This window comes from Camelus dromedarius, chromosome 6 (assembly GCF_036321535.1).
Source record: "Camelus dromedarius isolate mCamDro1 chromosome 6, mCamDro1.pat, whole genome shotgun sequence".
NCBI lineage: Eukaryota > Metazoa > Chordata > Mammalia > Artiodactyla > Camelidae > Camelus > Camelus dromedarius.
The window spans coordinates 76,957,911-76,982,507 of NC_087441.1; the positions used below are offsets into that span (position 1 = coordinate 76,957,911).

The 24,597-nt window shown below is 37.9% G+C and overlaps 1 protein-coding gene and 1 non-coding gene across 3 annotated transcripts in view; both read left to right on the forward strand.

The window, feature by feature from the left end:
- KCNQ5 (potassium voltage-gated channel subfamily Q member 5) overlaps positions 1–24,597 on the forward strand; it is a 454,042-nt gene that overhangs the window by 192,293 nt on the left and 237,152 nt on the right. The gene's annotated exons all lie outside the window — the stretch shown is intronic.
- Positions 1,181–1,253, forward strand: TRNAG-ACC (transfer RNA glycine (anticodon ACC)). The gene has a single exon. It is a non-coding gene; the product is annotated as a tRNA-Gly (tRNA).

Here is a 24,597-nt window from a genome sequence, read left to right on the forward strand (position 1 = left end):
ATGGTAAGTCTGTCTCATGTAGAGAAACTTGTAAAGAAGGAAAAGCAGCCTAATGTTGCCACAGAGGGATATTCCTGTCCTCTGCACCCACTTTCTTCATGAGAGAGTGAATCAGCAGAGACCCGCAAACTACCTCCAAACTGTAGAAAGATTGTCAGCTCCTTCCTTAAGGGTAGAAAACCAAACAGATCAGACATTTAAATTCAATTTGCTTGTGTAACCAGAATAATTTATCACAAGCAGTGAATATCTGCAGAGAACCTGAACTTTCTGGTATTGTATTTCTAAAAAGCTGGGAAAGGAACCCCACCCCATGAAAATTGTTCACTTTCAAAAGAAGTATCTGAAACTAATCTCTCCTGTGTCCCAGAGGGGTAAGGATACGGGAGCTAGGAAGGGTCAGTGTTGCCTCCTCATGTAATATCTTCACAAAAAACTTACAGGACAGCCTTTTAGTATTGATAAGGTTTACCAGTGAAAAGGTTGTAATATTGATAAAAACTTGCATCGATCAACGATGATTCATTCACCACAAATATACTCAGTTAGCAAGATTAAAATTAAAGTTTCCTTGAGCAGTTTGGACTGAAGAAAGGAGTATTCTTAGCTGGCTTTGTAATTCAAATAACACTTTGCCCTTCCTTCAAAGTCAGTCTAACCCAAGAGGAAAATGGCTGGCAGGCAGCGTACAGAAACATCATTCCTTACCTCAGATATCTGATAGAGGAAGTTAAACGTATGTATGTGACTCTGCTCCACTATAAGACAGCCAACTATGTATTGATTGAAAGAAAAAAGAGAGAAAAAGGAAGAGTAGGCCAACTTAACTAGCCAGATAGCCAACAGAATTTGAAATTCCAATTATTACATCTAAATGTTCCCAAAGCAATCGTTAAATAGTTGAATAAATGGAAAAGCAATGATCCAGAATCAGTGCTGTTAAAATGCATGAGAAGATAAAGCAGGTCCTTCTGAATCCCTCCAGAGGCACTGTTCTCCTGCAGATCTAGGGGAAATCCAGCTGGGTCCCAGGCTAGCGCTGCAAGGCTGCATGTTGGCTTGTGGAAAGTCAATGGAGAAGCAGGAGTTAACACTGCATGCCTACCAAACAGCTTCTGAGGAAAGGGGCCAAGGAGAAGGCTGAAAGTTTCCAGCAATTCAAAACTAAAATGGTGCAGGAGGAGGGTATAGCTCAGTGGTAGAGTGCATGCCTACCATGCACGAGGTCCTGGGTTCAATCTCCAGTGCCTCCATTAAATAATAAGTAAACCTAATTACTACCCCCCCAAAAAAATACAATAAAATGGTGCAACCGTGCTTCTTTGTACTTAGCCCTCCATTATGGTGGAGAGAGAACCCTTCTTCAGCAATGGGAGTGTCCATGGACCAACCGTTGATCCCATCATGTCCTCACTACTCACTCATGAAAATTCCTCTGCTCCACTCCATAGTAGATGTATTTCCAGTAATTCCCAAACCACCCCAGAGTGTCTGACACCCTGGAATTTATAAGAAACACCCAGAACCTTAAACACTCTAACATTTAAGAACATTTTTCTGCCTCAGATATATCCCTTATCTAAATGTAGTGATCTACTGAGTATGTTTTTTGAAGATACTAACTTTTGCCGATTTCCTTCTTGTAAATGTAATCACTTTGTGTGTTTTTTCTTAAAGACAAGAAATTTTATAACAGCAGGTGTTTTTCTCAAGGAAGAAAATATTTATGTAGAAGCACTTATGATTTCTAGGAAGGTTTATCATCAGGTAGGAGATATAAGGCTGGCTCAGTCCTGTCTCAGCCATTCACAAAGAGAATGGAATCACGGTCCAATTCAATGGGAGATCATTCAATATCTGGTCTTTGGTTTGGATCTAAAGTAGTTTACTTTTCTGAGGTCATTTGCACTGTTGGAATGATCTTTTATTTATTTCAGAATTGCTCAAGGTCTGCTTTCCAGGTAAAGGAGTATCAACCAGAGGCTGAAAGATGATTAAGGTTATGTAACTCCAGAAAAGTACAGGAGGACCTAAAGAGCTGTGACTTCTGAATTCCAGGCTGTAGAAATTTTTAAATGGCCATGTGATTAACCATGAGATTTTAGTTTTCATCTGTGGACATAGATCACTGTTTGCTTTTATCTTTTTAAACATGTGAATCTGGGCTCAAAGAGTCAAAGGTCATGCTTGGTTTAATGCTTGCAATATGAGCCCTGGAACAAATAAAATTAACTATGATATGTGAAATAACAAAAAGGAAGGGGGAGGGAAGGAAAGAAGGGAAGAAGGAAGTGAAGGGAATGGAAGGGAAGGGAGGGAGGATAGATGGGAGGAACAGAGGGAGGAAGGTGAGGCAGAGCTGTGACAGCTCAGGCTCCAATTCAGCTCCATTACATGGTGTTTATTGAGCACCTGCTGCATGCATGGCAGAAGCACCCTATCAATTTCGCTGTGACTACTGGCAGACACATCTCCTGTTTGACTCTTGCCCGCAGCTCTCCTATGAGAATAATAGTCTTTCCCACTATCTGTTCTCGGAGATGCTGTGAAAATTGACAAGTGCATGCTGGTGAAGGATGTGAAATCCTCAGAGGCACATGTTGTGTAAACATGGAAGTTTGCTGACTTTCCAGGCCACAGCCAGAGTCTGTAGCTTCTCAGAAAAGCCAGGTTTCCTGGTTGAATGCTACTTGCCTGGGGCTGTGTTACTTCAAAATAGCTGATGTGCATTTTATAATAAGTGTCCATGACTCATGGCCCAGCAGAAGATAAGGGTATAAAGATTGAATTATATTTCACATAGACTAAATGTCTCCTAATCTCGTTTGTTTCTTTTGAGTTGAGTGCTTCAAATCTTCATGATTCATCAGATGTTAAAAAAACCTTGCTACTTGACTAACAGATATTTCTTGTGTTCAGGAAGATTCTTTCAGAGATGTTCAAAACCCAAAAGTAATTGATTGCTTAGAAGTTGGTCCATATATAATTGAAATAAATAATTTGTAAAGACCTGTTGAATCCCAAAACAACTGAAGAAGTTATAGCATTAAAATGATGTATTATCAGATTAAAGACCGTATTGTCATCACCTTTTCAAGTAGTTCAAACATTAGAAAACAAATCCTAGGCAGGTTTTTTAATTGAATAAATTTGCCGAGCATCTTGCAAATTTATTTTGTAAGTTGCCAAAAACCTCTGCTGTTTAAAGTTGTCAACATCCATCTAAAATTATTAGTTTAATGACACTCTTTGAAAAATACAATTTTGTGCTTCTTCTAATGTGTGTTGACAGTTAGCGGCATTAATTAGCACTCAGCAGTCAGGGACTGAGCTCATTTCTAGCTGTTAATCTGGGACCAACTCAACAAAGACTCCTATGATCTAAACAAGTCTGGCTACTGGTCCTTCAATCCATAATATGTCAGAATTCTCTGGGTGAAGCTTAATTCCCACTTGCTTTCTTAATACCCACATCATCATTACCATTGCTTGCAATTTACTGAAAAAAGTCACCTTTGGAGGAAGTGGGCATGTAAATGGCAAAATATAAAATCCTGCCTAAGGCAGGTTGCAAGTTATTTAGATTTTTTCATACATAGCCCATTTGAGCCTCACCAATTTGTCTCCACCCATCACAGTTGATTGCGTAAAATCTAAATTGTTCTGTAAATACTATAGGGGAAAACTAATACTATGAAAATTATCTATACATGTTAATAAAGTTAAGACTATTTGTGAATAGCTTTGTAAAATTACATTTTGTAGAGTTATTTTTCTTGGAAATAATTGAAGTTTCTTTTTCAGAACATAGTTTATATGTAGGTCAATATAGATCTTTCACTGTATTAATCTATATACCTAGGAAGATAGTAGACAGATGATAGACTGTAGCTACAGTAAGATGGAGGTTTTTCAGTACATATGTAAATAGACATGTGCATAGTATTAGTGGATAATAAACCGTACCTTTCAGTTCTCATTTTTCTTCAAGAAAAATTCATTGTTATTCAGCAAGTTTCTTTGTGGCTTTTCTGGTGATGTTTAAAATGAACGTTGTGACAATATTAAAGAGGACACGATAATTTAAGCATGAGTAGGACATAACTTCACTGTATTTGTAGAAACATAAAAGCCTACCTACCCCAGCAAAGTGCTAGACTTGGCTCATGCCAATTTGTTAAGAGCTGAGTGTTAAATTCTCAGGAATTTTGTGAGCCAGCTGGCAAACACACACATTATTAAATTTTAAGTCTATGAATTTAAAAGTGAAGTACATTTAAAACAATTAATAAATACTCAGAACTCATCAAATCCTAATTTTCTTTTTTTTTTAATTTAAGTACAGTTACAATGTGTCAGTTTCTGGAGTACAGCACAATGTCCCAGTCATGCATATACAGACATATATTTGCTTTCATATTTTTTTCATTAAAGGTTATTACAAGATATTGAACATAGTTCCCTGTGCTATATAAAAGAAACTTCTTTTAAAATCTGTTTTTATATATAGTGGCTAACATTTGTAATCTCAAACTCCCAAATTTATCCCTTCCTACCCCCTTTCTCTGTTTACTAAGTCTGCAAGTCTGTTTCTGTTTTGTAGATGAGTTCATAGTGTCTTTTTTGTTCTTTTAAGATTCCACATATGGGTGATATCATATGGTATTTTTCTTTCTCTTTCTGGCTTACTTCGCTTAGAATGACATTCTCCAGGTCCATCCATGTTGCTGCAAATGGCATTATTTTATTATTTTTTTATGGCTGAGTAGTATTCCATTGTATAAATATACCACAACTTCTTTTTCCAGTCATCTGTTGGTGGACATTTAGGTTGCTTCCATGTCTTGGCTGTTGTATAGTGCTGCTATGAACACTGAAACTCTAATTTTCTGATCTGTGATCTGGAAGTTACTTGTGTCTCTGTGAAGGAGGAGTGAGCTACTGCACATCTTTTCCCAACTTCACATTCAGCGATGTCACAGTGGTGGTCACAGTGGGAGTATCTGTCACTGAAACTCAGGTCTGGCTTCTCACCGCTCAAAAGCCAATAATTGAGAGGCAAGTGTTGGCTGAAAGGAAAGTTTGCTTTATTCTGGAGACTGGCAACTGAAGGACGACGCAAACCCATGTCCAAAGCCAACTCCCCCTACCAGTCAGTGGGCAAGAGCTTTTAAAGGGAAGTTTCAAGTCTGTACAGTCAGAGGGAGGGGTCTCCATACAGACCAGCACAGTCAGCTCTGACAGTCATCTTGAAATTGATCATGTGATGGTCTGATCAGAATCATCCTGATTGTTTTAAGTACAGTTCATCTTCTGCTCCAGGGTGGGTTTGCTCCTATTTCTTTGAGGCCAGTTCTTGGAAATGGGGCATCTTATGTCATGGGTATAGTCTGGTCATCATATAGTTAACTTCTTCCACCTGGTGGGGGTTTCAATACCTATAAAACAGCTCAAAGGACATGGCTCAGAATACTGTCTATAGCCCTTGAGGAGGAACTGAAGGTCTTTGATTTTATTTAATGACTAAACTATTATTATTTGGTCTTGTTTGACTGCTTTCCTTTAATTTTGCATGTTCTCACTTCTCTGATTAAATTCATTCTTTGGCTAATGTGTTTGTACAGACAAGACGCAGACCAAGGATATGGTGGGAGGACAGGGGTCCGTGCTTGGAAGCCCCCATGGGGTCCTGCTCCATTTCATATTTACACCTCAGAAATCAGGAGATCCTACAGATTAGGGTTGCTTTACACTAGGGAGTTGGTTGCTGGAACATCTAGAAGCGTACCACTGACCCATCCTAACTGAAGTATTGGGTAAATGTCTCATGCTAGTGACTCTTCATATCATTTTATCTTTCTCCTTCTGTTAGACTTCAGTGGAAATGAGGAAAAGATAATATTGTATATTCCAATCTGTAAAAAAGTGCTTTGAGATTTTATCATTCTAAGCCCTCTAACTTGAAAATCAGAGAGACAACTTAAACAACACTGAAAAATGTACTTGAAGTGTAGGTCAGCAAATAGTTTTTGCACCCTTCTGTGGGGCAGCCATGGCTAATGTGCAGCCTGGCCAAACCCTTGTGTCCAGGGGCAGAAATGAGGGGCAGTCAACATTCACTGACAAGAGCAACCTTGGGCGAGGGTAAGGGCTCTCAGTCTAAATGTAGCTCCTCAAAGTAACCCATTATCAGAACCCTTTCCAGTGATGCCCCCAAGCCCTCACAATTCAGTTTCCATTCTTTTGTATTTTTGTAGTATATTGTCATGCTTCTTGTAACACAGAGATGCACATTTGGAGAAATGTATAGTTGCCTTATTAATATGTACACTGAAATCTTAGAGTAAAACTTCATTTATGATGTCCTGTACACTTTCTGGATGGGATCAGTTTGTCTTTTTGTGTAAACTGCTTCTAACAGGATCACTCAGACCAGATGGCGCCAAAGCCTGCTTTGTAGCAAGTTGGCCTATGCAGTGAGGTTACAATGACCTAATAAATAGAAATACAATGAAAGTGCTTTTCAAAAATCTGCATGCAGCATTATATTCAGGACTTAAATTGGATTCTTAAATGAGTTCACCTCCTAACATAATACAGATCTTTACAATCTAGTAGAAAAATAATCCCTGTCCCAACTAGTGAAGGTAGAAAAAGAGAGAGTAAAGGTGTGTGAATGTCCATAAATCATCTCTTTCCATCTGATTGTATTGAAATTTCAAATTAACCAACTAATGGTACATACAGATATTTATAATCACACTTTACTGAGCACTAAATATGAGATGATCAAAATATTATCTGTGGTGGTAAAACTCTTGGGAAATTATGTAGCATTAATTGAATGAATGTTCCTTTTTACTCTTAATTTATGTTCATATATATAAAAAACATTTAGTACTTAAAATTATGTCATTTTTTTAATAATCCAAAAAAAGTTTACAATGTCTAGCATTAATTCTTAAAAGAGAGAATAATTGCATTAATAAAAATTCAAGGATTCTTTTATCATACTCAGTCGTCTAAGGGATTGTATTTTCTTTTCTTTCTTTGGTCTTATTTATTTTCTTAATTTTACTTTTTATTGAAGCATAATTGGCTTACAATGTTAGTTTCAGGTGTACAACAAGCAATTCAGTTATACATATTTTTTTCAGATTCTTTTTCATTATAGGTTATTACAAGAAATTGAATATAATTTCCTGTGCTGTACAATAGGTCCTTGTTGTTTATCTATTTTATATATATATATATATATTAGTGTGTATCTGTTCATCTGAAACTCCTAATTTATTCCTTCTCTGCCCTTTCCCCTTTGGTAACCATAGTTTGTTTTCTATGCCCATGAGTCTGTTTTTGGTTTGTAAATAAAATTTGTGTCATCTTTTTAGATTCCACATATAACTGGTATCATATGATGTTTGTCTTTCTCTGTCTAACTTACTTCACTTAATTTGACAATCTCTAGGTCCATCCATGTTGCTGCAAATGGCATAATTTCATTCTTTTTTATGGCTGAGTAATATTTCATGGTATATATAGACCACATCTTCATCCATTCATTTTGGTTGCTTCCATGTCTTGGCTATTGTAAATAGTGCTGCAATGAACATTGGGGTGCATGTGTCTTTTCTTCTATTCAACCTTTTTGTAGTGTGAAAGCCTGCAGGAATCATAGCTAAATGACTTGATAAGAAGTTGGTGACAGAAACAAACATAAGTGTCTGTGTATATCTACACAAATATAGAAATGTATACATACACACAAAAAAACAGATGACATGGATGATCAGAACACAGAGATTAATTTTATCATGCCGGAGAAGTGTCATTTGTGGATCCACAATCTTTCCATTGTAATTACATGGCCTTGGGGAAGAAAAGATATAATTATTGTTTTCAGCATCCCTGGCCTCACTGAGCAAACGGCTCTTGATGTTCACATTTTGTACCGTGGATAATGATACTTTGCCTCTATTAAGAGGAATGAGATGTGCTCTGTAAGCACTCACTCATCAATGGCCATTGTTTTATCATCAATTATCACACATTAGAAAAGAGACAGCACCATGCCTCACCCAGTGCGAATTATAGTGTCCTCACCAAGCCTCTCCAGGATTAAGCATTCAGATTAAGTTCATGCTTCTGATAGGAAGATAAGGAACCATGCCATGGGAGACCAAAATATTTTTTTCTCAGATCCAGCATTTTAAACAAGATAAATTAAGACTGTCTGAAATGTAAGCGTTTATTTATTTACTTTTACTAATGAGGATAGAAGTTTATTTTTATGGAGCATGAAATTGCTGATAAAAATTAAGTAGAAACTGGAAAAATGCTCGTCAAGTCTGAGTTGCATTCAGTGCATTATTTTACTAAAATACTGGGGTTTAGAAATAAAGCAGTTATTAACACAAATAGGAATTCAAATGAAGACAGGTAATCTTTGTTTCTGACTGTGTAAATACACACACCCACACACAAATTCATGCTAAAGTAGGTAGGTCTGTTTTATATACCACGATCTAGAGAAGGCTGGAATACAAATACGTTATTCAGTTTAGTTAAGTATTTTCAGTTATTCCGGCAAGACACCAAGGAAATGATACTCATGTGGCTTCACGTCGTTTGGAAAGGCACTCTGGTGAAATTTTAGCTAATCTTAGGCTGGAATAAGCACTATTATGGAAACCAAGGGCTTGGAAGTAAGTGGTTTATGAGTCAGGAGCACATTAAGCTGTAGAAATAATGAGTGCTGCCAGCTGAGACATAAAATTCACCGTGCAGATTTCAGCCTCCGGTAGAGATGAGGTTTTAAATTAAATTTCAGCTAAAGGGCCTGTCTTCTGAAAATCTTCACTAAAAATGTTGCTTTGAATTTGTCAGTGTTTCTGAGTTTACCTTGAGATTTGATTAACCAAAGAGTTGAATATAGGATCGTATATAAAGTGTGTAATTCATATCTATCCCTCTCATAAGACATTAAATGAGAGGTGTTTTTTTGTTCTTTATGAATTGAGCGAAGTAAACACTCTGACTGTTTAGATTTTGAATGAGCATTTTAAAATATGTTTATTAGACACAGCTGCATGTGAATGGTGTTTCCATTTTGGTTCTGTTCTGTTAAAGATTTGAACATTTCTGTCATTGACTTTTTTTCCCCAACTTACTCAGGCATTCTAAAGAGAGGTCTTCTGGAAAGTCAACACACATGAAACTTTGGTTTAGACCGCAGCCTGCCTGACATGTATTGACTTGCTGACTTTTCTTTGTCACAATGATGTGTGCAGTTGACAGTGACTTCATTTATGGGAGCCTCTTCCCTCAAAAGGTTCAAAGGTTCCCTATGTGAATTTTAGTCCCTCAGATAAGGGTTCTTACATGGTTGGCAAATGTATGATCTAAGAAGAATTAATAATAAAAAATACATATAAAATAGATAAACAACAAGGTCCTACTGTACAGCACAGGGAACTATATTCAATATCTTGTAATAACTTATAATGGAAAAGACTATGAATCACTATGCTGTACACCAGAAACTAACACAACGTTGTAAACCAACTATACTTCAATTACATAAATAAATAAATAAAAGTAAATTTAAATATAAATCTCTTTTATAGCTACAGTCTGTATCAGTCATTTGTTCTGATTTGAATAACAATCTTATTTATAACATTTTTTCTTAACATCTGTATTTCTGTGTCCATAGAAATGCATTTCAAAACTTAATTTGCATTTCTTCAATGAGATCGAGGTCCCTGTGTTTCTGTCACCACATACCCTTTTTTCAAGAAAAAAGGCTGTTTTTGCCAACATGTTACATTTTTCCTGGATTTGCCCCTCTCTTGTGCAATGTGGATCAGATACATTGATATTTACTGAGTCTTCTGAAAGTGGTAACCTTCCAAATGGTATTTTTACATCATTGTACCCCCACCTTTCTATTTTCAGGGTTTTATATTTTTCCTTTCTATTTAATTTTTCCAGTTTTTTTTCTTCTAATATTTCTGGCCTTGTATTGCATTGATTTGTCTTCCTTAGAATAGTTTTCTTATATATAGCATCTCTCTGTTATTGCTCATTTTTTTCCCCAGTTCTGCATCTTGATTGTGGTGTTGGTAGGTAGCACAAATCCATGCATGTAAGAAAATTTCATAAAATTATACACACATTCAAAACAGCATGAAAACAAATGAAATCTGAGTTAGGTCTGTAGTGTGATTAACTGTATTGTGCCAAAGCCAATTTGGTTCTGAAAAACTATTATAATTACTTAAGATGTTACCATTGGGAGAAGTGTAGTGACGGGTTTATGGAAACTTTCAGTACTATTTTTGCAACTTCTGTAGGTCTATACTTATTTCAAAAATTTTAAGGTGTTCTCTTATTCCCATCTTTCTTCAGACTGGGCATGTTTAGGCCATAGAAATTTAAAAGGTTTATATGCTCAAGGAGTGTATAAACGTCCTCATTAAAAATTTTCAAGGCTCTCTCCTATGATAATAAAATTTTATTATAATAGAACCCTATAATAATAATAATAATTTCCCTTTTAACTACATATGCGCTTCCATTACATAATGTTGTAAGAAAAATTCCCATCAATGGCATTTAAAAAATCTAATGGTAGGAATAATACTGGGTTTTTTAGTTTTTTAAACATGGGTAGCAAAAGTTATCAAATTAACTTTACTCCAATGTGTCGAAATCAGTGAGCAATAATTTATAATTGTTTTCCCCACATTCTTCAGTTTTTCTTTCAAGCTTATCATACATCACTTTGTCTAATATGATTTTATCTTTGCTTCACCTAAAATACTTATACTCCGTACTTTTTTTTTATTGAAGTGTGGATGATTCACAATGTTAGTTTCTGATGTACAGAAAAGTGATTCCATTATACATATATATACATCCATATATATTTTTTCTTTTCATATTTTTCCAAGTATATGTTATTACAAGAAATTTTGTATCTTTGTGCCTGCCTCCCTCACTTATTCCTGATTTTTAAATACCTATTGGTCCTCCCCTTCTGTTACTTCTTTATAATTTTGCCATCTTATGTATCCAAAAAAATCTTTTTCCTCTTGTGGTCTCTGCCCTCCATAAGTAATTGGGACTTCTTCTCTGGGTAAGATATCGAACAGGACACCAAAGGGAAGACAGTGCCCTTTTCTGAAAAGCAAGACCCAGCAAAGAGATAAGAAAGACAAGTACTCAAATAAAACCATATGAGACTTAGAATGCTTAGCGTCACAAGCATGGGGCAGATTCCTCAGGTCTACCCCTATTTTTGTTCCAGCTAATCTTGTTTTCTTCTGAAGTACCACCCGCAAGGTGGCAGAATGGAACAGAGATCTGCCCCCAATTCTATTTAAATTTCAGTCCAAACGGATCGTTTCAACAAGACTTGCTAGATGCTCACTCTGTCTTGGGGGAAAATGGTTTTTAAAAAACCCTGGCATGCAGATATCGGAGTCTCTGTGTCACCTTTTCTCAGGGTGTCAGTTTAACTCCCTTAACCTTTTCTAAGCTTCAGTTTCCACATCTATCAAATAATAAGAAGAACACCGAGCTCTTTGGGGAATTCTGTGCAAGAATTCATGGAATGCACTTAGTACAAAATTACCTAGTATACATCACTGTGTATGTTGCTTTTGCTCCCTTTTTAATGTTCAGGGTTGGTGACTTTTAGAGAATTCAGTTGTTCACTTTCTACTGTCAGAAAGTTAAGCAGTATCCACTCTCCCTGTAAAAATCTATTCATTCCAGGTATAGTTCTTCCTTCAAAAACATTATTGTATTTCATACGTGGGGGTCTGAATTTAGTTCCTGTGATTTTTATGTCTTTATTGTCTTAGTGCTGATGTGTTTCTGGGTCACTGCTGCCCTGCGGGGCTCTACAATCTGTGTGCGCACACATGTGTGCTGTGTGTATGGTGGGGAGATGGGGGACAGAAGAGGCATCCCCTTGACTCTGAGTCGTTTTCCCTTTAATTGTCTTTTCTGTTCATTTCACAGAGACAAGTATTGATGTAGCCAGTATTAGAAGCCTTATCTGAAGTGTGCTGTGTAGATTGCGGCCAAGAGCTCACGTTTTCAGACAGCAGCAGAAGTACAGCTACCCCGTCTCCTAAACTGTTCTCAGCCTCATAGGATTAAAAGAGTGGCCACGAAGCCATGTGAAATATTTCCAGGATGTGACCAGGAGGGAGAAGTCCAGCCAGACAGGGACACAGCATGTGCCTCATAAAATTTTCCCTTTTTTAACGAATAATGACTCAAAAAGAAAGCAGATGGTTTTAACGATGCCGACCAGTCCGCAGAATTCCAGATACAGAAAATAAACATCGGAGCTCCCTTTCAAGGGTCACGTAAAACACAAGTAAATTCCCAGGGAGCCAGCAGCACCACTGACACAGCAGGAGGGGCGGGGAGGTGTGGGGGGAGTCGGAGAGTAAATGAATGAGTGTTGCCCTCAGAGCCCTGGGAGCACGTGGGGCTTCCAGATTTGGGATGGCTAAAGAATTCACCATACCGTCCCCAGTCCAGGGCCTCCAGGGAAGGATCCTTTCAGAACCAGCCCTGATTCCTTATGAGCCCTTGGCGTGGCTTTGCTATCTCCATCAGAAACCAGGTGATCGTAAACAGTGGACCACGTAGAGCCATGCAGTGTAAGTTCCAGGGCCCTGGTACCGAATTTTGTATTGTGATTGTGAAACTGTGTATGTCTCAGGCCCCACAAAACGTGGATCCACCCCAGTTGCCAAGTGGAGAAATTAAGTGAAACCATCTCAAGGAACTCACTTCTGATGGGGTCTTTATTTCCTGGATCAGCTCCCTTGCTGTGTCTCCTGTTGCTCCTACCCTTTGCAGAGTATTCTGCCTGCTCTGGGCTGCACAGCCCCACACTAGATCTCTGGGCTCGGCTGCAGTCCTACCTGGCAGTGGCGCTAAGTTTGGCTCCGACTCGATGCGAACTTTCAAACCAGACTCCCGTCCTTATGCTCCGAGTCCAGATTTCTCAGAAAAGGACTGACTGTCCAGCTCTGGTCAGCTGTCACCCCGATCCAAGCAGCTGTGCCTGGGTGGCCGGGGTAGGTCCTGTCATGGGCCAAGAGGACTTCTTGGGGAGAGGGAAGGCAAAATCTCTGAGGAGGAGCGTGTGGGTTGGCATGAATGTCATGTCTACTGTATTGAAAAAGGAAGTTGACTCAGTGTTCTGAATCGACTTCAGATACACTAATCACTGCACAAGAAAGGGCAGTAGCAAATAGTTGGCTTTCTGGCTGTGATTCACAGAGTGCTTGGAGACCTCTGTTTTCCCTTAGTCTTTCCTTTTAGATTTTTTAAAAAATATTTTTCAAAACTCTCAGCAAACAGCTTTCCAAAAATGTTTTTACTAATTTGCAGAGTATCCCCTAAGCTCATTCTAGTGTGATAGCCCCCTTCCAGGGATGCTGTTAGGCTAGGGAAGAAAACTTAACCCATGCCTTTTTTATATCTAAAGATTAGCATGTGTTTGCTTTTCTCTAAGCTAAATACCTTGGCCCTGTTATTCTTAGGAACATAGCCCCCCAAAAAAGAAATGTGTAATTTTCTGGAGAACACAAGCTAAAAACTAGAAGTGTCTCATGGCAGAGTAGCTGACCCGATTGATTTTGTGTGTAAACATACTCAACACTGTTCATAGACTGTATTTCTTAAGCAAGCAGGCATGTCTGTAATGTGTTAGATGGGAAGGCAGGACAAGCATGAGCCCAGACTCTTAGAAAACTCCTGACCTCTTTGTATGTCCAGACTGTATGGCCACAGAGAGACTACACTTTTTCCAGACCCTCCTTTGTGTCTTAATTCTTATGAGCACAGTACCAGAATGGCAACACAAACAAGGTCAAACAAGTCTGTTCTCAGCGGGCAAGATGTGTCAGCCTAACGCCAGGAATCATACCCACATTAGAAATGAATATTTCTTTGATCCAGTTGTCTTTTCTCAATAATGCCTTTCTAAAATTTACAGTTTTTGCCTATGATTACACAATATTTTTCTCATTAAATCCAATGCATTTTATTGAAAAGACTCAAGAGGACTTAGGGAAAGGCAAATGTACCCACTAAGAGGGCCAACTACACCACCATTCTGTGAAATAATCAAAACTAATTTTTTTAAATAGCTCACTGGTAGGTAAAGGGGAGGAAGTAGACCCAGAGAAGACTGGTTAATTTCTCTGTGGACGACAACGTAGGTGATTAGTTTCATGCAGATACTGGTATTTCTGTAACAAACACTTCTTTAAAGTATTACTTTAAAACTGTTGTTAGGGTGTTTGATTTATTCCAAAAAATTTCTCTAAAATTATGGCTGAAGATGGTAGCAGACAAGTTACAGCTGAAAATGTCAAATGTTTGAAGTTGTATTGAACAAATATAAGTATTGCATGTTGTGAGTAGACAATGAAAGTATGACATTCTCTTTTTTAAATTTTATTCTTTGTGGAAGAGTAGTTGATTCACAGTGTTAGTTTCAGATGTACAGCAAAGCAATTCAGTTATGCATACACATACATATATTTTTAGATTCTTTTCCATTGTAGCTTATTGTAAGAAATTGAATATAGTTCCCTGTGCTCTACAGGAGGTCTTTGTTGTTTATCTGTTTTATGCACAGTAGTGTGTCTGTTAATCCCAAACTTCCAATTTTGATCTCTACTTTCTCCTACGTGAGTGACACTGCCTGGGCACACAGTCTGGGTCTCAGCCCAGGGCACAGGGTCGGCAGCCTCCCTCGCCATGGAGCACAAAGCCCATGGGTCAAACCTGGGTCCACACCCTGCTGCTCTGTTCATAAATGCTTTTTTAACTCAACATATTCTCCTCCTCTGCTTTGCTTTTACCTACACTTTCCTATTCCTTTCCCTTTTTCCTTGTACTGACACCTGCTTGAAACTCAGCACACACTCTGGCCTGATCTGTATCCAGGGAGCACTCCATCCTGTGCCACCTGACTCTCTGTGCTGCTTTTATCATCAACAAAATATTAATAGACAGACCATCAGTACCACTCAGAACACAAAGCTAAAGTTCACATATGTAATGAATATCTAAGGATTATCCTCGTGGCCTGACTAACTCAGTGCCAATTCCAAAATACCACACTCTTTCCCCAGAAGCCGTGTTTGCTCACTGAGAAAATCTGGGTCAGAACCTGACCTGAGTTAAGCTGCTTGACTTTTCTTTATCTTTTTTTTTTCTGAGAGATTTTTTTCCTAGTTATTTGCAAAATAACCTGATAGTCTCATAAAGCAACATTTATTAAACATGATCATGTTAGCAGTAGCCAAAGTGTGAATGAATTTGACTCTAGGAAGCCATGCTGAATTATTTGAAAATACTATTTCTTATCAGTAATAACAACTATACTCACACCAGTCAGAATGGCCTTCATTCAAAAGTCCACAAATGATAAATGCTGGAGAGGCTGTGGAGAAAAGGGAACCCTCCCATACTGTTGGTAGGAATGTAGTTTCGTGCAGCCATTATGGAAAACAGTATGGAGATTCCTCAAAAGACTAAAAATAGACTTAATATACAATCCAGCAGTCCCGTTCCTCGGCATATATCCAGAGGGAAACTTAATCGAAAAAGACACCAGCATCCCAATGTTCATAGCAGCACTATTTACAATAGCCAAGTCATGGAAACAACCTAAATGTCCATTGATAGATGACTAGATAAAGAAGTTGTGGTATATTTTTACAATGGAATACTACTCAGCCATAAAAATAATAAAATAATGCCACTTGCAGCAACATGGGTGGCCTGGAGAATGTCATCCTAAGTGAAGTAAGCCAGAAAAAGAATGAAAAATACCATGTTATCACTCATATGTGGAATCTAAAAAAAAAAGTCAAACAAACTTATTTACAAAGCAGAAGCAGACTCACAGACAGAAAACAAACTTATGGTTACCAGCAGGTAAGAGGGTGGGAAGGGATAAATTGGGAGTTTGAGATTTGCCGATACCAACTGGTATATATAAAATAGATTTAAAAGTTTACACTGTAGAGCACCGGGAACTGTATCTTGTAGTACCCTATGGTGAAAGTATTGTGCTGTACACCAGAAATTGATACAACACTGTAAACTGACTATACTTCAATTAAAAAAAGTGAAGTTCTATGTAAAATGATTATAAATCAATAAAAAATGTTAAAAAAAATTCTAAAATAAATAAATAAATAACTGAATAAATTTAAATTTAAGAAAACTAGACATAGTTTAATCACACACACACACACACACACACACACACACACACGGTCCCAAACATCTTAGTGAAGTTTTAGCTTTAACTAACTTAGAAATACAAATGCTACACACTTACAGAAAATAATATGTGAAAAGTTTAATTACTTAATTTCTTTTCCATTTATTTATTTTTTATAAATTTGGAGTAATACATTTCTAGCTTTAATTTTTTTGTTTCAGATGTTTGACACCTTCAGTCAGAGGATCTGATGTGTATTCCAGGGAAATAGGAAAACCATAGAGTCCTAAGAGTTACACAGAGCTTCTCACATCTAAATCAACATTTGAACATTTTTTTCAATTAACAGATAGTAAAGTTGCTGCTATTTGGAGAACCACCCCATGAGAAACATTTCATGCCTTGGATCCAGGAAACAGTTGTTGAGAACCTTTTACCTTTAGGGTCCCCATTACTTACATCCCTTCCTATAATCCTGGTAGCATCTTTGGAGGTGGATATCATAACCCTTTCTTTGTAGATGAGTGATCTGAGGCTAAAATAGTGAAGTGACTTTACCCTGAAACTTACAAGCTGTATGTGAAAACCCGGGCCTGAATCCCAAATCCTCCAGGTCTGAATCTCAAGTTCTTTCAAGCCATTGTGTTGTACTCTCTTTTCTGATTGTCTACACAGAGACTCCATTGTTGTTTACAGATATGTCATCATGAAAAAGTATACGGAAAGACAGTCTTGGCCAAAAAAACAGAAAATTAATAAGCAAACTATCTCATAGATGTAATCTCCCTCATCTACCGTAATTAAAGGAATCAAGTGAAATTAGTAGATTCCCTACAAAATATCGAACCTATCTCAGCATCTTATAATGGTCCTGTCACAAGCCTACTCTCTGGGAGAGACAGGGCATTATCTCTTTGACAGGCTAATTCCCCTGCTGAGTTCTTTTGATCATAGGGATCCTGGACAGGATGCATTGCCATCCAGAAAACTAGCCCTACTGGGATGCCAGCTGGAGACATGTCATGAAAACTTGGCCCCCATTCCAAAGCCAACAGTGTGTTGAAATTAGGACAGATCATTTACTTAGTCCCTGGCTACATACTTCACAGCTGACAACTGGAGATGACTAATAATGTCTTCTCTGCATATATACCCTCATCCAGGAGGACTCCAAGTCATCAAATCAGTCTGTTAACTCTCTGACTGTGGGGAGCTTTTAAGCCCCCAGAATCTTTAATGTGGGATAATGAGAAGAGAAACTTTTTTTCTGCAGAGAAGGGCTGCCGTACACAGCTCTTCTGTGTGTACAGTACATCTATTTAAAGTGAAAGAGTAAAAGCTGGTGTTTCTAACCAACACTGGAACCAAAAAAAAATTATGAATTAAAGATCTAACCCAGCTCTCCAGTCCTTCAGACATCTCCTGGTACCATTTTGCCTGGGTCAACTTTCCTGGGTGACAGACAGACAATAATGAACATTATATTGAACATATGCTGTATCCTGAGAGCCCTCCATAATATAATCTTAATTAATTCTTCCAAAACTGCTTCAAAATAGCTATTATTAACCCTGTTTCAGAAATGAGGGTACTAGGGCTCAGATAAATTAGATAGCTTGGCCAGATGTCACACAGTGTAAAGTGAGAGTCAGGACCGAGACCACATCTGTCTGACTCTGGAGTCTCCATGTTTACAAGTTTGTTACGCCACCTTGGAATTTCCCATCATGCCCGTTCTCCTTCCCTTCACCCTCCTTACATCATGCATCTGCCTTCTCCAGGAGGACTTATTCTGATCTACTAAAAAAGCCAAAAGAGATGATACCAATATGTGTTAATAGACACACGGGTCAGCCTCCAGACCACATTTTAGTCAGACCATTTAGTTAGTTCATCCAAATCATCAGTCAGTCAATTTAAAAGCATAAAAACAGTTGCAGAATTCAGAAAGTGCCATGATGTAATATGCTGCCTAAAGATCTTGAATTTCATGACCTCTGCCACCAACATCTTCAATATCATTAAAGGCTTAATTAGAAGATCCTTTCTTAATACAGAAAATGACAAGAACCTCTTTGTTTTTACCATCTCCCCTTTTTCTATGTGAAATATACTACTCTCAAAATGTGTTTAATTTTTTTCTGTCTAGTCTTCATGAAATTATTCTAACCCATAAAGCTCTGATGCTGTTATAACTGACATAAGGTACAGATTACATATTATTTTAATAACTGAGTGATAAGCATATGTATGTACATGGACTTGAAGGAAGATAGTTTGAAAATACGTGTGTAAATCAGCATTTGCTTTATGGAGGGAAATAAGCTACTAAACCTAATTAGACTCATCACGCAAAACCACTTTGCTTTTGCTTTCTCAGAGTGACTCACAACTTTCTTTATATTCCTTCTTAAGAAATGATCTTAAGAAAATATAACTGGTTTTGTTCTGTTTGATAGTTATTTACCTTACAATATTTGCTATTTAAAGCCCAGAGTCTCATACAAATGGCCATTAGGCACATGAAAAATGTTTCATATTTCTAACTATCTGAGAAATGCAAATCAAAACTACAATGATGTATCACCTCACACCAGAGTGGCCATCGTTCAAAAGTCTACAAAGTATAAGGAAAGAAGAGGTGTTCTGAAACGGAACCCTCCTACACTGTTGGTGGGAATGTAGTTTGTGCAGCCACTATGGAAAACAGTATGGAAATTCCTCAAAAAAGTAAAAATAGAGTATTACTGTGTTCCATCAATCCTACTCCTGGGCATATATTTGGCAAAAACTATAATTTGAAAAGACACATGCACTCCAACATTCATAGCAGCACTATTTACCATAGCCAAGACATGGAAGCAACCTAAAATCCATTGATAAATTATTGGATAAATAAGGGGTGTGTGTGTGTGTGTGTGTGTGTGTGTGTGTGTGTGTGTGTGTGTGTGTGTGTGATGGAATAGTACTCAGCCATAAAAAAGAATAAAATAATGCCATTGTAGCAACATGGTTGGGCCTGGAGATTGTCATACTAAGTGAAGTAAGCCAGAAAGAGAAATAAAAATACTCTATGATATTATTTATATGTGGAATCTAAAAAAAGGACACAAACAAACTTATTTACAAAACAGAAACAAACTTACAGACATAGAAAACAAACTTATGGTTACCAGTGAGGGAAGAGGGATTAAGAAAGATAAATTGGGAATTTGGGAGTAGATACAAACTACTGTGCATAAAATAAGCATCAAGGTCCTACTGTACAGCATAGGGAACTACATTCAATACCTTGTAGTAGCCTATAATGAAAAAGATTATGAAAAGGAATAAATGCATGTATATGTAACTGAATCACTATGCTGCACACTAGGAACTAATGCAACATTTTAAACCAACTATACTTCAATAATATCTAGTTAGCTAGCTAGATAAGTAGACAGATAGATAAAGTTCAGAGTCTCTCTTTCCATCCTGTTCTAACTCTCTACTGTCTGAGGCTGATTCCAAAGAAATACAGAATGTTGTAGAACAAGAGGACTTAGAACCACACTCCACTCCACTTTGGTGAAACCAATGTTCAGTATTGTTCTGTTTGGTTCATAGTGTACTTGAAGAAAAATACAGGTAAATGGATGCATGCTCCAAACAAAGCCAAGCAGGAGGTGAAGTCATTTCAAACATTTGTAAAGAGGAGTAATGGAAGGAACTTGAGATATTTGGCCCAAAGAAGAGAAACTGCAGAGGGAATTGAGTGGCTGTTACCCAATAATTGGAGCCTTCCTGTGGGAAAGAGCCATTGAGACTCAAGGAGCAGAACCAGAACCAATCTGTGGGCCACCATATAGCATTGTCTGGGCTGGGTCTTGCACAACGACACCCAGCCAGGGGGTAAGTGAGGCAAAAATTCTGTCCACATTCCCATGGCCAAGCCCTGTGGCCTGGGTTGGACTGTAGGATATAGAGACTTGTTTTTAAACTTGGTCTGTCTAGAACGGGTACTTTTTTTACTTTATACAAAATCACTGTGTGTGTTACATAAGCCCTGATTTCAAGTTCACATAAGAAAAACATTTCTGCTAGTCATTAGTGTTCATAGGGACTTCCTCAAACATGAATGGGTCCCTTGCCTGTCAGACTTAGGCAACTGGATGACCACCTACTAGAAATTACATTCTAATCAAGATACAAGAGGCACATTGACCTGGGTAGTCAGAACACCAGGACCTAAGCTCCCTTCTGACACTGGCAGTGGCTGTTGAAAGGAGAGGGGCTGGCTACAGTGGAAGTAGTGGATTCGGGGAGGTGACAGGTTGCATCAGTGAGCACTGTGACAGGCAGCAGGTGGCCTGTCCCTCAGAGGTAACAGACGGCTGGAGCATGGTCCTGGGAAAGACAGAAACCAGCAAGCTCTAGAGATACAGCCAAACAGATGTACATCCACATTAGAAAGATGATGTCTGGAGGCAGCAGAGCTCCCATGGGAAGGTGGTCTTCTAATGCCAGCGAGGATTTGGAGCAAAGGGAACCCTTGTGCTGGTACAACCACTATGGAAAACAGCATGAAGGTTCCTGATGAAATTGAAAATGGAACTACCATACAATCCAAACATCTCAGTTCTGGGCTTATATCCCGAGGAAATGAAATCAAGATCTTGAAGCAATATTTGTTTTCCCACAGGTATTCATTATTCACAATAACCAAGACATGAAAACAACCTAAATATTTATCAAGAAATGAATGGATAGAACAGATATGGTAAACGTATACAATGGAATATTACTCAGCCATAAAAAGGAAGGAAATTCTGCCATCTGCAACTGGACCTTGAGGGCATTATATTAAGTGAAATAAGCCAGACAGAGAAAGACAAATACTGAGTGATACTGATTATATGCAGAGTCTGAAAAGGCTGAACCCACAGAGGCAGAGATTGGAACCATGGTTGCCAAGGTCTAGGGGTTGGGGAATCGGGCCTTGTTGGTCAAATGGCACAAACTTCCAGTTAGTAGAGGAGTAAGTTCTGGGATCTAATGTACAGCATCAACACTGTAGTTAAAAGACACTATAATGTTTCCTGGGAAGTTCCAGAGAAAGTAAATCCTCCATTTTCTCACCATGACAACAACAATGACAAAAAAGAAATGACATGAGGTGAAGGATGTATTAACTAACAAAACAGATAAATAAAATATAAAACAAGTTTTAAATTAAAAAACTTACTAAGTGGTGTTCTGAGGGTCCTGGGAAGAATGAGACAGCCCCCACTTCCAAAGGAAGATAATAAAAATAGAGATTCAGGCACAAGACACAGTGTAAAGGGCCAGTTTCTAGCCAGGACTCGGTCTGAGATGTAAGAAAATACCCAGCTCAAATTTGTGCTCACCAACAGAGCAGAATGTGTGGCAAGGTCGGGTCTTCCCCGGTGATGAAGCAGAATTCCTTTTCTCCCCAGTTCCTGGGGAGACTGGTGTAGTGGTGAGGGTCAAGGGACTCACCTGGAGAGAGAGCAGCCTTGGGGAAGCCGGGGACCAGGCAGCATGTGGGTGACCTGAGTGTGAGGTCGGTGTTTGGATTACAGGGGCTTTAGGTATCTTCCAATCCTTCCAAACTCTGACTCTGTAATAATACATGGGCTTCTTTGCACTGAGATTTTCCATTTTTACAAGTCCTTTAGGTAAATATACGAGAGCCTTTTCTTCTCTGGGTTCCCTCACTCACATTTTACAAGCACAGCATGTGTAAAGACAGAACATTGTGACACAGTCTTTTTGACACTCAGTCACTCCAAGATGTGAAATTGAAAAAAAAAAAAAAAAGAAAAGAAAAAGAAAATGGAGAGGGTGGTGTTTTCAAGTCATGAGCGTAAAAGACGTTCATCCTTCCCAATGCTCTCTGCAGGGTGAGGGGGGACCCAAGGTCAGGTTCAGCTGGCCCAGGGTTCCCTGTGACTCCCGGACAGTTAAATACACCAGGGGTGTGATGAGGGTTGGGGAGAACAGGGATGACTTTGGTGCAAAGAACTTGGCCTTTCAAGAGGCTGAGAATTTAATGGTTTGCTCTTAAGGGCGTGTAAGAATGTTCCCTCACCAAAACCACAGCATTGAAAAGTCCGCAACGTCAAACTGGCCACAGCAGAATTTCACCTGCACGTATTCATTCTGGGAAGTGCAGCTATTTCTGAATTGCTGGCATTCTGGTTATTGTTTTATTAGACTACTTTTTTTTAATGTTAAAATTTGGAATCCTGGTGTAAGGATTACATTACATAGTCAGATAACTGGATTTCTGTTGTGACCAGAGTAATATCAGGAGAACCCTGCTTCTCCACTCTCATCTACCCTGTAAGCTTGGCAAAAAGTATAATAAATTCCTCTTTATTAAAATGCATCCAAATATATAAATCCATCACTCATTTTAGACCAATTTATCATAACTTTATTGTCCTGAAAATACTGTATTTTTGAATGCCCTTTTTCTTAACATGTAACCAGGGGAAATTTTTATACCCAGAGAAAAAAATTATACATTATATAAGTAATCCAGTAATGCATATTTCTTATTTTTTACTTGCTTTTTTAAATTTTATTGAAGTATAGTTGATTTATAATGTTGGGTTAGTTTCAGATATATAGCAAAGTGGTTCAGTTATACATTTATACATATATATATTCTTTTCCATTATAGGCTATTACAAGATATTGAGTATAGTTCCCTGTGCTATACAGTAGGTCCTTGTTGTTTATCTATTTTATATATAGTAGTGTATATATGTTAATCCCAAACTCCTAATTTATCCCTCCCTTCACTTTCCCCTTTGGTAACCATCATTTGTTTTTTATGTCAGATTTCTTGTGTATTTCATCTTAATGACTATAACTTATTCTGTATATAATACACCGATTTTTTAAAGTCAAATACTCAACTGAAGAAGATGACGGCTATTTCTCTGCCGCTTTAGTTTTCTCTTGTGCTAATTTTTTCCTTTTATGGTTTAACCATTTGTGAGCAATATTCTTGATAAGAACAGGTTTTTAGTTCCGAGTAGATGCCCTGAGAATTCACACACCTCAGCCCAGGGTTGGTCTGCCTGATGCTTTATACACAGCAACAGTTACTGTCAGCGAGGTTCCCCGGTGCCAAGTGCAGAGTTCCAAGTACCCCACCACCGTCTTCCTAATCATCACCACACACTTGCAAGAAAAGAACTAACGTTAATTTAACAAAACCCACAGCACCAAGAGGAGGATTTCTTAGTTAAATTATTTTTCACTTGGAACAAGAGGTAATTTAAATATGTATCACTTCTGTTGTTGATGTCTAATATTTTGTTTGACTATGTAACATACTGTTACTGATTATGCAAAATCTAGTAGGAAATTCTGGGAAGCAGATAGAGGTAGATTCTTAACTTTTTTTTCCTTTTTCTATTCTATCCCACTTTTTGTAGTATGTTTGTATATTTATGTAGTAAATACTGTGAGGATATGGCTGACAACTCCTTCATCATTTAATCTGTGAAATAAATAAACATGTGCCAGAATCAATCATGAAAGAAGTAGCTCCTCACTGAAGTTAAAGATTTGTTTTGCTTTGAGTAGAATAACTCCCTTGAAGTAGAAACAAGCAAAATTAAACAAAAATATTCTAAATTATACTTTCCACATTAATCCACAGAGTAATATTTAAGTTAAATGTAAACCAAAAGCCACCTTATTGGTTCACTAATAAAAGCTAGAAGAAAATCAAGGAAACTGTCCAAAGTTCCACAGAATATACTCTGATTCTGTATCTGAAGATGCCTCTTCCAAACCCTGCTATACTGTTGGTGGGAATGTAGTTTGGTGCAGCTATGATGGAACACACTATAGAGGCTCCTTAAAAAACTAAAAACAAAGTTACCATATGATCCAGCAATCCCACTCCTGAACACAAATCTGGAGAAATAGATACATGCCCCTGAATGTTCATAGCAGCACTATTTACAATAGCCAGGATGTGGAAACAACTTAAATGTCCATCGACAGATGAATGGATAAAGAAGTTGTGGTATATTTATATAAAATGGAATATTAGCTAGCCATTATAAAGAATGAAATAATGCCATTTGCAGCAGCATGTATGGACCTAGAGGTAAAGTGAAGTAAGTTAGAGAAAGACAAATATCATATGATGTTGCTTATATGTGGAATCTAGAAAAAAGTACAGATTTTATTTACAAACCAGAAGTAGACTCACAGACATAGAAAACAAACTGTTGTTACCAGGAGGGAAGTGGAGGGAAGGGATAGATTAGGAGTTTGGGATTAACATATACACA